The sequence below is a fragment of the Corvus brachyrhynchos genome, unplaced genomic scaffold, assembly GCF_000691975.1.
Source record: "Corvus brachyrhynchos isolate BGI_N302 unplaced genomic scaffold, ASM69197v1 scaffold11, whole genome shotgun sequence".
In the NCBI taxonomy this organism is placed as follows: domain Eukaryota; kingdom Metazoa; phylum Chordata; class Aves; order Passeriformes; family Corvidae; genus Corvus; species Corvus brachyrhynchos.
Window position 1 is genome coordinate 3038887 of NW_008236965.1, and position 14308 is coordinate 3053194.

Consider the following 14308-nt stretch of genomic DNA (forward strand, 5'->3'; position numbering starts at 1 on the left):
GCATTCCAACTTTCACTCTTTTGAAATGGCTGTTGTGCACAGAAGCCACTTGAAAACAACAGTGCCATCTGCTCTGAGGAGATTAGGGGGTGTCAAGGAATACTCTTTTTCCCTGGAAAAATCCCAGCTTTTAACCTGTCAAAATAGCTTTAAAGCTGGTCTCTGATGTATAGAAACCTGTGAGACAGAACCAAGACAGCTATGTACTGTCAAAGGAGTATGACTGCTTAAAAAAAAAGAAAATCCAATACCACTGAATAAAAGAACAGGGAAATGTAGGAGGCTACACACAGTAGCGTGTGGGGTAGTTCTTTCATGCATATGAAAGATACATTGATCAGGGAATACTAAATTTATATACAGGAAGACCATTTGACTGATTTATACTTAGAGATATTATGATGTCTATACACGGAACTGAAAATTAAAGATCTGCACATCTACAGAGAGGTTAAAAATGAAAACCATATGATGAATTAGGATTTTTTTCCCTCAAATGCAGGTCCTGAAATTAGAAAACCAAATCCATTTATAAGCTCTTAAATGCAAGTGGCCTCATTTCCGATGTGCTGAGCAACCGCTGCATCTGCCTGTTTCTGTTATTAACACTGGCTCTATTTCTGGGAAACAGCTGTCAGGAAGGAGATCCTATAGGGTCTCCTCTGACGTGTCTAGCTGGCAAATAGCCACATATAACTACAGGACCTATTTGTGATGCCTTAGGTTTTAACTTTTATATTTTTCAAATCCTGTACTGCCTACTGTGTAACTCTGAAGTTTCATGTGGCCTGTTAGCTGCTGTTCTCTCATGCTGATTAGACATAAACCCTCTCTAGGTTTGCTCTCTGAAAACACCTTGATTGTCCCAGGCCCCAAAATATGTAAACTAAAAGCCTTTGAAGAGGAGGGGCAAACTTGGGGTAATTACATCATTAACTGTAGTTATAATTGGAGAATTAACCCTGATATGCAAATGGACCACACTTATAAAAGTGCAAAGAGCCTGTGACCCAGGGTCCATCTTGGGTGGAGCCCCTTATAGGCTTTATACTCCCAAGGTGTACCTTTGAAGGCCCTTCTAATAAATACCTACTTTTAGTCTCTTATTCTTGTCTAGCCTCTGGTTTTAGGTAGCCACTTCAAGGCATCATGTGCCATGTGAGTACATCTGGAGATATGGGGAAGCTGCTGAGCTTTCTGACTGACTGTAGTCTCCAGGTAGGAATCCAGGAGAGATGCTGAGGGAGGAACCCCACCACACTTGACTTCTTCAGTCCTTTTTCACATCCTTCTGTCCCTTTCTCTTCACACGCTGGTGCCCATGCTGGATGCAGAGACTACTTGAAGCAGCAGAAGAAACTTGCTGTGTTGGTTTTGAGAGTGAGATATCACAGATATGACTCCTTGGTTCTGTGTGGAGCATGGGCAAATAGGGTATTTCAAAACTGGTTCATCTCACAAGTGTGTGGTCAGATTTGGAAAATGGCCGTGTTAGTAAACAGTACCTGAAAGCTTAATCATGAGCCCAAATAAGGTGGTATCTAAACCTTTGGCTTTATTCTGGAATTTTTAATTTCACAAGTGTGCCTGCAGTAGAGAGGAAACAGTGTGCCCCACTGGAAAGCTAGCAGTGCATGCATCCCTTCAGAGAACAAATTAATTTGCCCTTTTCCTTTAATGTCTGCTTATTCAAACAATTAAGTAAATTAAAAAAAAAAAAAAAGAATCTCCTCTGAGCCACTCTCATATGTTTTCAGGCAGTAACATAAATGAGAATCAGTAATCTAATGCAGAACTGATTTGAGTGTGTTTACATGTTATTAGGAAGCTAAAAGGTTTATTCATGCCTTTGGCTCTGTATGTATGTGGAAACAGCTGCCTGAGAAGGCTGCTGTTGGCTGGCTGCTCTCTGTGCAAAAACCCTCCCAAACCTGGGCATTTTTCACTTCCAAATGTCCAGGCTATGTCAGCAGGGAAGACTACAGAGTGTCTTTCAGGATGTTAAAGCTGTCATTTGTGCATCCAAGAAAGGGCTGTGCTGTGAAGGTAGAAGTATTTTTCTATAAGGAAATTACATGCTGGGAAAGAATGTGAACTTCTCTGGAATGTGAGGAGCAGATTATGTTAATATCTGCTTATCAACTTTGCCCTCTTGATTCACTTCATGCTGCATCAATTATACTGTAACTTTTCAAACTGCAGTCTCTAAGTGGTATTGTTAACTATAGCCAAAGGCTGGGAAAAGATTATCGTTTTAAAATTTGATTGCTTGCTTACCAGGAAAGCAACAAGAAGGGAAAAGAAAAGGTATTACCAGATCCTGTAAAAAAATGTAATTCCATCTATTTTCACTTCTAAATAAAACAGAATCCCCAGAACTGCTCATTTTTGACAATATAAAATACCTCAGTGTGAAATTTAATTTTGGTTGTAATGTATGCATAATATTGCACAGAAGTATCAATACATATCATACAGAGGTTCTTTGCCAAAATGCACCATTCCACTCCCATAAAGAGATTACTCAAACCCAATTTTTTATGGGGAAATTCATCAAAATAAACTCATGAGTATATGACCTGAAAAAGAAAGCAAATGGTGGTGTAGGGAGCTCTTCCATAATGTAAAGAGCAGAACATAGAGCAGACAAGGCAAGTCCCAGTGTGCGAGCTTTGCACAGCTGTAACTTCTGTGATTCAGTCGTTTTCTTTCAGTTCTTTCAGTTCCTGGTCAAATGGCTGTTAAACATAAAGAATGAGATGCTCTTAACTCATACTTTTAAAACAATTTTTAGCAAAGCAAGTGTCTTTCTCTTTCATATCACTGGGGGTAATGTTACTGCCTGGAAGAAACTCAGTCTTCCATGATTCAAGAAAACCTTCCTCAGTGTTAAACATTCACTTGTGTGATTATAGGCAGCCGAGGTAGTGGCCTTCTGATGTTAAAAATAACACAAAAGGAGCTGCATAAATTACACCAGTGCGTAAAGTGTGAGAAGGAAGAAAAGGTATAGTGGGAGTGACATCTTCAAAAGGTTTACAAGGGAAGTAAATCCTTACTGAGAAAAGTTTACCATCATTAGTAATCAAAGAAGAAACTGATGTAAGGAAAACAGTACAAAGGTGGCTGTTGAAAAATTAGCATTTGGACATAGGGGAGAGTAACATGGAAAGAATTGTCCTAGGCACAAATTCCGTAGATAGTCTTTGCCCTCCCTGATTAGCTACAGTCTACCTGAACAGGGAACTGATGCCAGGACAAGGATTCTCCTTCTGAGAGGTGAGACTTGGGTGAATCTGTTTTCAGATGTCTCTGCCTGTGCCCCAAAGAACAGAAAAAACCCGAACAAACAACAACAACAAAAAAATAACAACAAAAACAGATGGGAGGAGGAATTCTCATGAAAAATCATTATATCATTTATTATTTCATTGAAATTATATGAACCCAAGGAATTCCAAGACTTTTTGGTCCTGCAAGGCATAGAAGAAGGAGCAATCTTGTAGCAGTACTGGAAATGTTCATAAATAATTTTGAACATGCCTTGTTGAAATATTCTTGGTTTCATAGAAAACTCGTTCTTTAGTCCTGTGTAATGATGAGCCTGGCCTAGAGCAGTAAGAAAGGAGAGGAGGCAATGAAATGAATTATAAAACAAAATTCAAAATGCACTAGTAAGAAGGAGGGGTGTTTTTTCAGTGCCTGTGTCTTTCCTGCTGCTGGCATTCCATGATGATACAGTAAAGCTACCATGTACCAAGCAAAAATTGAAGGAGAAGAATATTAATAAGATGACAAATTCTTCTGCCTGCCTATTTACTGTTAATGATAGACCTCTTCATTTACACCTCTGCCTAAGAATGGCTCATAGTTACTGTATTCCCTGTGTCCTGACCTACAGTGGTTCCTTAGCCATGCTATGCATATTTTAGCTCATTTAATCTTTCCTTTGAAGTCATTCCCTCCAGCTCTTTGTCATTTGTCTTGCTTTTGTTTGGATCCCTTCCAATTCATCCTGGCATGAAGATAGCCAGATGGCAGTGTTTGGGGTGGGCTTTCAAGAATATGCCAGCAGGAAGTGCCACCCAACCCCTGCCATCTCCCAGGTGGACTTGGTAAACCCATGGTGGGGGGGGGGACCTGGTGCCTTCCTGCTCATAAGCTCTGTATTACAGACTGCACACAGTGGAGCACTAATAAAAGAGCTGCAAATTGCACTGGCTGTTAGTTTGGGCTTATTTTTTTGTTGTTACTGAATACCACAGTCCCAGTTCTGACCCTTCTTCCTGTGTATACTGCTCATATCTTTTTCAGCCTTGCTACCTTTCTGTTCCCTTTCTCCCACAGAGTGTCTATCCTGCAGTGTATGGTTCATCAGATTCCCTTCTCTGCATTTCTCCAGTTTGTATCTCCTTCAGTGTTTCTAGACAATATCATGAGGCTCCTTAGTGCATTGCCTTAGGTATTTGTGTTTCTGTTCTGTGGGCTCCTCCCATGAACCAAGAAATTGGTTATTGTCTGGATTTTATGATATCAAGTCACATAATGATGCCCACATTACAAACAGCAGATTTTGACTTGGTTTCTGGCTGCTCTTTTTGAATTTCCCAAGTCTCTCTCCAGAGCCTTAGTCAAGAAGACAGGCTATATGGTTTCTCAACGTGTTTCCCTGCTATGCTCCTCATTTGGAACTCAAATTAATTAACAATTCTTTCCAGCACTTGTTGACCTTCAGTGATGCTTGAAAAGTGGGTTCTGCAGCTTTGAACATGAGACTATAAATAATGGAGATCTCTTTGGTCAGTTTTTAAAATAAGAGATTGCTGTCCCATCCCCAAGGAAAAATATTGTTATTTGTAAAACTAACATACAGTCCCCTCATTTTCCCAAATGTGAATATAGTGGAAATACCACGTCAGATGTCTCAGTGTGATATTACAGGTAGATAAAGCATGGTACCCTGAGTATGTCCAAACCAGTGAATGTAAGAATATTTCAGAATGTTTCAAATGCTTTATTAAAATCAATGTTTGGTATTTATATCCTGTTCCACTGACCATGTAATCTGCCAAAAAAAGCTACTAAGATGCTATGCATTATTATTTCAGTAATATTTCATGATTCATGCAATATATTAATCTGGATGTTTTCTTCCTTGATTCCCTACTGTGTTTGCTACTGATTCCCTTTGCAGTAACCCTCAGATAAACTTGTGTTTTGTTCTGAAGATTCTTTCTATTTTGGAAGGTCTCTCTGCTTACTAATTTCTTAGTTCCTTGTTTCACCACAGCTTTTGAAAAACAGTAGTTAAATGTCTCTCCAAATACTGAATTTTTAATCCCCCATCATATCTAGAATCTCAGTCTAGTGATTCTGAAACATACAATGAGAGTGTAGATCAAGAGGGAAAGCAGGCATGGTAACTGGGCAAACCTGGGAGATCTGGCTTCAGAAATGCATTCCTGATCTGAACTAAAAACTTAATGGAGACACGTGGAGAGCTCATTTATAAAACTCAGAAATACAAATAAATTGTGTGCAAAGACAGATTTCTTTGGGATATATGTTTGGTTTTGTTTGCTGCTTTTTTTTTTTTTTTTTTAAACAAAGGAAAAGTTCATGGATTTAATGAAGATACAGTAAATTATTTACATAACTGAAACTTCAGCTGACAGAGACCATCTACTTTCAAGAGCATTATTTTTATGTACATTATGTAAGCATAAAACCTTGCTATATATTCATGGAAACAAATACAGAAAATTATTGCAGATCACAGAGTCACAGAATCAATTAGGTTGAAAAAGCCTCTGATATCAAGTTCAACCCTTGGCTGAAGCTCACCGTGTCAACTAGACCATGGCACTGAATGCCTTGTCCAGTCATTTCTTGAACACAAGACAGTCCAAATAATTTCAGCAAGGCCATTATGGACAATTCTCAGCTGCCCACAGTTCTGAGGGCCCTCTGAGGTGCCCCTTGGTCCCCCAGATGTCTGCACAAGACTGGCCAGTATCAGAGGGGTCCAGGAGCACTCCCTGGAGCATAAGCTAGGGACTGGTCCAGGGATCTCCACAGCACCCAAACAGCATGGGTTGTCTATGTTTAGGCATCTGAATTCTAGGCAGGTGTCTAAGTGAGCTCTCCCTAAGGAGCTCCTTAGCATTTGCTAATAAAGATAGAGTTTAGGCATTTGTCTGTGAATGCCTATACGTAAATATCTTCACACCAAACTGAATTCTTCCCATGATGTCAACTGTGTAACTCAATAGAAATTGTCATGACAAGGTAGAAAAAGACACAACCACATCCAAAGTCAATCTGTTTAATTTTGTACAATATTCTTTCTGCTTCAGATACCTGCACTAATTGCCTCCTATTAATTAGCTTCATCATTGTTACTTTACAGATGTTGAGCAAGCAAGGATAGCTAAGCAACTCCTTGATATCATCTCTTGTTCTGCACCTGGTATTATGTGCAACGCTGTCACTAAGAAGCAGATCTTTTGATACATCTGTCGTGTTGGGATATGGCAAAGGCCACTTTTCTGAGGAGCAGGGCACAGAGCTCAGCAGGATGGATAAATACAGACATGGCTCTACTGCTGTTAGGAAATCATCTGCTGCAGTAGTCCCTGACCATGCTCTGCTGGAGCCATATTCTGCATATCTGTAGCCATATCCTATGTAGCTACAGAGAGGAGTTTTGTTATAGCAGTGATAGTGAGACTGATTAATGTCATTCCAGTCAGAGACCAGTCTATTTCTGTAATGCCAAGATAGCACCTTTTTAAATAAAATGAGCTCCTGCTTCTGGCTGAATGCTGCTAAGCCTCAAGAAATACAGAAGGGTTTATAAACCTCAGGATCATCTGTCCTCTCTCCATGTGTTCCTATCAGTTATTCCCCATCTGCCCCTCAATTGCACTGCACCTGTGTTCCCTGTCCTGCCCCTCCCTACCTAGCCTGAAGGATGCTGTTGTCATTCACTCTGGACCTGACCTGCCACCTTTATTTGTGCTGCAATGCCAGTATCTTGTCCTCTTTCGCCAGTCAACTCTTGCATGCAGAAACAGATTTTAAAGCAACTGTCACCAGGTGTTAGTTGGAGATATGCTGGGGCCTGTGATTTTGAAAGGACACCAGTAAAAACAATTAATGAAAACTTGTTACATATGGAAAAGACTATTCCTATCTAGCAGCAAAGGCAAAATTTTCTCAAAAGCAGTAGGTCAGTGCAAGGGGAATGAAGTATCTAATTATAGCTTAAGAAACTAAGATAGTATTTTGTGGTGGTTTGTTGGGATAGATTTTGGGAATAAATTTCATCTGGGAACAGCGAGACTGGGCAAGTCTCCTATGGCCAGGGCTAATGGGACATGAGGCAGGGCTGGCCAAAAGGCTGAGTCAGCACATTCTCTTGGTGGCAAGCTAATGTGGCCAGCTCTGGTGTGCAAATTGATGTGCAGCTCTACCTACTCTGCAAGTGTGTGGCTTTTGGACAATCTACATTGGATGTCCAGGCAGATGAATGCAGACAGATGGAGTTTGGCTTTCTCTGCATTTCCTCAGACAGATGTACCACTTTCTCATTTATTTTTTCTTTTTCATATCATGTTTCCTGGAGTTTTTTCAGCAGTTAACGGAATATCTAATTATTAGGCAACTGTAAAACCACTGAAAAGGAAACAGTGAAGGATCTAGTGATAATGTGAATGCAGGCATAGATGCCCCTGTTGGGAAGAGGTGCTTCAATTCCAGCCTTTGTGAATGACAATTTAATTGCTCTGTCTCTGCATTTGTGCTCTCTTCACTGCAAAGAAGGAAATAAGTGGGAATTGAAACATGGGAATAGATGCACTGGTCATAACTGAGCTGTACTGAAATGCTGTGTACAAGCTGACAATTTTATAATGGGCCCATCTGCCCACCTCACAAAACCACTACAAAGATTGACAGGATTTGCAGCACCTGTTGTTCTAGTTTCAGCTTCAGAATAGCAAAAGGTGTTGAGTTTTGGAGTTTAGCTGCACCAGTCTTCATAATTTAGTTTCTTCTTGTGCTCTGTGGATGAGTCCTAAATAATTTTCTCTTGCCATTTTTGTCTTGCCTTTTTTCTGGTCCCCCACTGAGATTTCTTTTTTTTTCCCCTACTACTGAAAGCTAGCTTTGCCCCTGTTATGGTTTCTTTGTGTAAGTAAGGCTCTCCTTCCACTTTATCCACTTAGCAGAACTAGCAAGTTTAACAGACATTTCCATGAACCTCTCTTTTTTCTTCTTCTTCTAGAAGTTCCAGTGGTTTTGATACTGCATCTTGAAAAGATGTTAAATATTCATCATAAAGTCTCTTTACACAGAATATACCAAGTTCTTTTGTAGTATAGTGATAAAGTGGTCTAAGCTTTCCACTCTTGCTGTAGATAATGTACATCTTGGGATCTTCTGTTACATTTTGCACTTTCAAAAAAAGGTAAGTCATTCCTCAGTATATGAGTCTTCTCTGTAAGATGAGCATGACCAATTCTCCTCGTGGGATATGATCGTTCAGCTGCCCCACAGCTACTTATTTCAGCCTTAACTCCCAACCAGTCCTAATGTTCTTTGGCAATTTCACCTACCTCTCACAAACAACTTCTTCTGCTCCCTGTGTCTACATGTCTAGGCTTGAAATAACTCCTGCTTTACCACCTTCACTGGAAAACCAAAAGTGCAGGCAGTTTTCCCAGTCTGGGTTAAACTCTGTACCCGCCTTTCAGCAATAATGTGTTCTCTGAAAAGTTTTTCAGTGCCATCACTTCTGTTTCTGTGTAAGCAGATTTCTGATGTCCACATGTTTATACACCTGATTGGCCCATCAGGCTGTGTTAAGTTTGGTTTACATAGTGCTGCTTTGTTCATGGCTCTGTAATTCCACTCTATTCCTTATCAAGAAAAGGCTTTTTTGTTCCAGTTGCTCGCTCTCTGCCTTGGGAACAAGATTTCCTCTGAAAATTTTGTCTTTTTTCCTATCCTCTTTTATATTCTCCAAATAAAGAGAAAGCAAGCAAAGCAAACACACACAGAATCTCCAAAGCATTGCAAATTGATCTTGTGTTGTCAGGGAATAGCTATGATTTAAGTTAAATGACAGGCAGGCAGAAGTCCTGCCTCGGCTTTGCTATTCTTAAGAACTCCTGAGAGGACCTTCCATGTTCAGACATTCCATTTTACCATTTGGTTCTTATTTTCCTACAACTTCCTAGGGTCAGTCCTGTGCTGCTGGCTAGTGAAAGATGTCTCTTACACACAGTTTGTAGCATTACCAGCTCCTAGGCTGGCCCTGGCATTAAGGTGGAACACGCCCCTGGAGGATTGTATTGGTGTGGTTGCTTTGCTAGAGCATGCCAGTGTTATCCTCTTAAAGCTTGCTATGCCACACACATATAAAAGCAAAGTGAACTGTACATTTGCGATGCCAAAACTGAGTAACACAGTCACAGCCTTATAAAAATGTAGGCAATGGGAACTCAGGAAACTCAAGATTGGTTCTATCCTTGTATCAAATCCAGAAAAGCCTGTGAAATACATCTGTTGGCAAGCTACAGAAGTGGATCTACTATGTGTGGGCAAGGACTCGAATATGGTCTACACAGCATGTCCTCAAAGTCCTGGCTGGTAGGAAACTGCTGACCCGGATGTGCCAGGGTCTCCTTCTGTTTCCATTCAGAATCAAAGACTTTGCCATCCAGCTCATGTATTTCCTAATCCCTCCCAGTGCATCACTGGCGTCCACCCACTACTTTGAAAATTATGTTGTTCCTCGGCAGAGTGAGTTGCAATTATTCCCTGGTTAGATTATAAACAGAATCAGATAATGGCTGCCTTGGTGTTTAGATTAGGCATATAAATTTAGTTCCTCTAAATGCAGCAAACTCTTTTCCACAAGGCTTAGTGGTATTTTTTCTCTTATGGATGACATATTTCATGCAAGTGTCGTTTGCATAATTACATAACTATGCAATTTGTATGTGCTACATACTACTTTGCTCTTGTTTGAGACTATGTTAACAACTAAACTTCCTGAGGGGATACAGGGTGAAGGGGTGACATTCACTTGAATTCTGTCCTTGGGAGCACTAATCATTATGTGGCTGCATGGAAACTAGCTGTTACTCCCGTTATTTATTATCCTCAAGCAAAATAAATAAAATCACCAAATGATATAGATAAGTCTAAGGTCACAGAAGCAGAGCTTATACTTGACTTAAAATATCCTGTACAACTTTTATGGTTTGATTTCAAATTTAAATTTAAAATATTTCAACAAGTCTAGGTACTTGACATTGAAGTAGCGCCATTATCTGTTGTAGGAGGTTTTGTATTACTGAGACTGACTGTCCTTCTGAGGCACTTCAGTAACAGTGCATAACTTAACTAAAGATGGAAATCCCTAATTGCTAAATGTGTGGACCAGCATGCTTAGCTTTCATGAAGTACATACACAGGGAGGTGATGTTGCTGAATTGATAAGCAGCAGCAAGTACAAGTCATGAACAGAATGGGGATTTCCACTCTCATATCACAATGTTGTGGTGCCTAAGCCAGTGGCCTTACAGTCTAAAATAAAGACAAAAGGGAGGTATTTGTTTCTGGGGGTTTTCATGTAAGCCCATGAATATGACATGACATAAGCAATGTTGTTCTAATGACATACACCAGCAGGATTTGAAACGTCATTGGTGTTTTTGTAGGATAATATTAGGTCAATTGCCATTTGGGAAAGATCTTAGGTTAAACTTCTCTGTAGTTGTTAATTTGTGATCTCATTTGTACATCAGAGGCTCAAAAGCACTTGCCTGGGAAACCCACAGGACACTGAGGCTGAGATTTTGTTTCCTTATGAAGGATGGAAAGGAATTGTTGGTACTTACTGTAGGTCTCTGGAGGCTGTACCTACACGTGCAAGAAGTTCAGTGCCATAGGAGGAGATCCAGCTGATGCTGAGGACTCACTGAGGGCAATTTTTTTCCCATTTCAGGTGAGTTTTGCTTCAAACTAGCTCTGTTCTGGTCCAAAGGACAAAATGGTCATGGCAGCTGGAGGACAGTAAATGTGTTCCTCAACCCCATCATCCAGTTTGATTTAATTTGAAAAGAATCTGGTTAATTGTAAAAGTATCCTCTGAGGCCTTTCCATCATATGAATCAAAGCATGCTAAGTGGCAGCAACTGCACAATCTGCCTTCAAAAGCATGTTCATGATCTGAACTAAAGCACAAATGTAGGCATACTCTGTACTAAAATAAACACAGCTGCACTAAAAGGATTCATTTTATGTCAGAGTCCCATAATTTGGGATTTGGCAATAAAGTCCTTAGTAAGCCTGAAATATGGCAACTTGCCCCATAGGCACTTCAGTATAAATGTCTGCATTTATTATTTTATTGCTTTTAATATTTTGCAGATTGCTGAAAAAAGGAACTTAGAACATCCTGATCTAATTTACTAATTGTGTGAAAGATCAGCTGTAATAAACTATGTAATTGTACAGAGAAGTGGTGATTTCTGTCCAAGCATATTTTGCACCCATATTTCCTTTTTCTGTGATATTCCCATTCAGATGCTGCTAAGGTTTTATAGCATGCTGTAGGTTTACTGAACTGCCTGCTCACTGAACATTAAGAATATTTGCACGTATGCAGCATTTAAGGAAATATAAATTCATTTCTGCTGAATTTTTTTTCAATAAGCAAATCTAATTCAGCTTGCTGCTCAATGTCAGTGTGGCAGTTTAATATTTTTTTTTGTTTAATGTAACCAGCTTACTATTAAAAAAAAGAAGCAATTTAACACTAACAGATTTTTTTTCCTAATCTTTCATCACAGTTTCTATAAATCAGTGTAAGAGTAGGAGGATAAAAATTATCAGTAGCTGGAAATTACCTTGATTGAAATGTGAGGCATGTAGCTCACCTAGAGGTGCTGGAACTAGAGCAGTGAAATGTAGTTCCAATAAAAAATTATAGGTTAGAGATGCAAGAGTGTGGGACCACCTGCCTGGTGAATGGTCTTACTCTCATATACATATATAAAATGGTCATTGAGTTCCTGAACTCATAGAGACTAAAACAAGTCTCTATGGTCTAGTTACTAAATGGTCTTGGTCTAGTTACTTACAAAAGTTTGTTGGCAGGCAGGAGCCACAAGTTCAAGCTCCCCTTCTCATCATGCAGGCCAGCTGTATACACGGCAGTTTTCCTGGGGAATTACTCTCTTCTCGCCTGGGTTGATTGGTCCATCTCAGTTCAGCAAATAATTTAAGTTCTCGTTTTCAAGAAGGGATTTTTGTCTGGTCTGCAGACTCCTCTGCATCTTAGAAACCATGCCTAAAGCCGGTCTGTTTCTGTGAATGGCAGTGTTGATGGAGCAGTATGTTCCTGTGAGAACACTTCTTGCCAAGCCAACTGTAGTTGGGCTTTTATCTTTCACCTCTCAGATACGTTATTGCAATCTGTCTGATGACTTGCACACTTTCCCACATAAGGTCGGATTGCTCAGTATCATTGGTTTCAGGGTCACTTTTCACTTAAATGAACATTCAGTTTCTGAGACACAGCTAGAAACCAGCTTTAATGAAGAATTTACCACTGTAAATTATTGAATACCATTGTGCAGTCAATAAGCAAGCTATCTGAGTACTTTACATCTGGAACATAAGATTACCTGATGTTTTTATTAGAAGGGACATACGTGATGATGTGAGACTTTTTCAAAGCAGCTGATTCTCTCAGCTTGAAACTCTGTGTCAGAAACCAGTGAATAATCCCTCCCCGTGAAGTTTTTCCCTTTGTTCCTAGCACTTCACCATGACCCCATGGATTCCCAGACTTGTCTCAGTTTGCATACGGCTTGTCTGCAACATCACTTGAATGTATTACATCCCTAATGCTGATGTACTCTAAATTTGTCAAAATACTGTGGCTAGACAAGCTTAAAATCAAAATAGGAAAGCAAAGAGAAAAGTTCTTGATTATGGAGATGGACATGCTTCTATGAAAGCATCAAATTAAGCATGGTAAACTTGTGTCAAAAACTAGTCTGTCCCCCAAGCACTTCAGGAAAAACTGTCTTGGTAGCTGCAGCTGAGGATTAACTCTGTGGTCTCTCCCGGGGCAGAGTCCTCTGGAGCTGAGCGGATGCCCCTGCTCTGGATCACCTCATGCGATTGCTCATCGCATCATGCCGCTGCATGCAAATGAGTCTTCAAAGCAACTTGCTAGGAAGGTCTGCTTTCCCCTCCTCCAGCTAATCAATTTAGAGAACGGTACTAGTTTGAAAACAAACCAGTGGGAGGCACCAAGTCAGAATAACAATTTAATGGAAATTAAGGAAAAGGAAAAAAAGTAAAAGAAAACACTGGTTCAAACTGACCGAGTCAAGGTACAACCTGACACCCTGTTAGGCAGGGTGGTGGTAGCAGTCTGGTAGAATGGTGGCTGCAGTCCTGTAGAAAAAGAGTCTGCTCTTCCTCAGAAAGTCCAATGGTGGCTGTGCAGCTCCTGTCTTCTGGAAATCCAGTGGGAAGGGGGGTCTCTGGTGGTCAGAGTCCCAGATTATATCCACGATGGGATGCTTGGTTCCTCCCTCTGGGTGGAGCATCTCACAATGGGGTAATGAGTCATGAGGCAAAGTGTTGATGAGGCTCATTAACAGAAGATAGTCCGGAGGGAGTTATCTCTGAGTCATGTGGCAGGACAATGATGGGCCATTAACAGAAAGATAGTCTGGGGGGAGGAGGCAAGGAAACACTGTCCCACCTGATTTCAACAGCTCATGAGGATGGTGATAGAATACACTGCAACCCAGGACAAGAACCTTACTGTAGCACACTTTGGTGTTTGTGCAAATGCAAATGAAGCCCTGTTGGAGCTTTTCCTGTGACTGAGATAAACAAAGCCCTTCTGATGTGTTGGTTTTCCATACCCTGCTCATCCTTCGGTCTCAGAAGTTGTTAGAATTGTCATCTGGTCCCACCTCCCTGCTCAAGCAAGTGCATCCCAGGGCACATGGCTCAGGATTCTGTCCAGATGGTTCTTGAACATCTCCAGTGAGGGAGACTCCACCCCCTCTCTGGGCAATCTGTGCCAGTGCTTGGTCACTGCACAGGGAAGTTCTTCCCCATGTTCAGGTGGAACTTCCTGTGCATCAGTTTCTGCCTGTTGCCTTTTGTCCTAAGCTTGGCAACTCTGGGAAGAGCCTGGCTCCTCTTGACATCCTTCCTTCAAATACTTATAGACTCTGATGAGGTTCCCTCTCAGTTGTCTCTTCTC

The 14308-nt window shown here is 40.6% G+C and overlaps 1 long non-coding RNA gene across 23 annotated transcripts in view; it reads left to right on the forward strand.

Moving 5' to 3' along the window:
• LOC108445249 overlaps positions 1-14308 on the forward strand; it is a 290571-nt gene that overhangs the window by 141958 nt on the left and 134305 nt on the right. For 14 of the 23 annotated variants that reach the window (XR_001860038.1, XR_001860035.1, XR_001860029.1 and 11 more), the window contains one exon: positions 10916-11017. The exons of the other annotated variants lie outside the window; for them this stretch is intronic. This is a non-coding gene — a long non-coding RNA (uncharacterized LOC108445249). The remainder of the gene's footprint in view (positions 1-10915; positions 11018-14308) is intronic. 23 annotated transcript variants of the gene reach the window in all.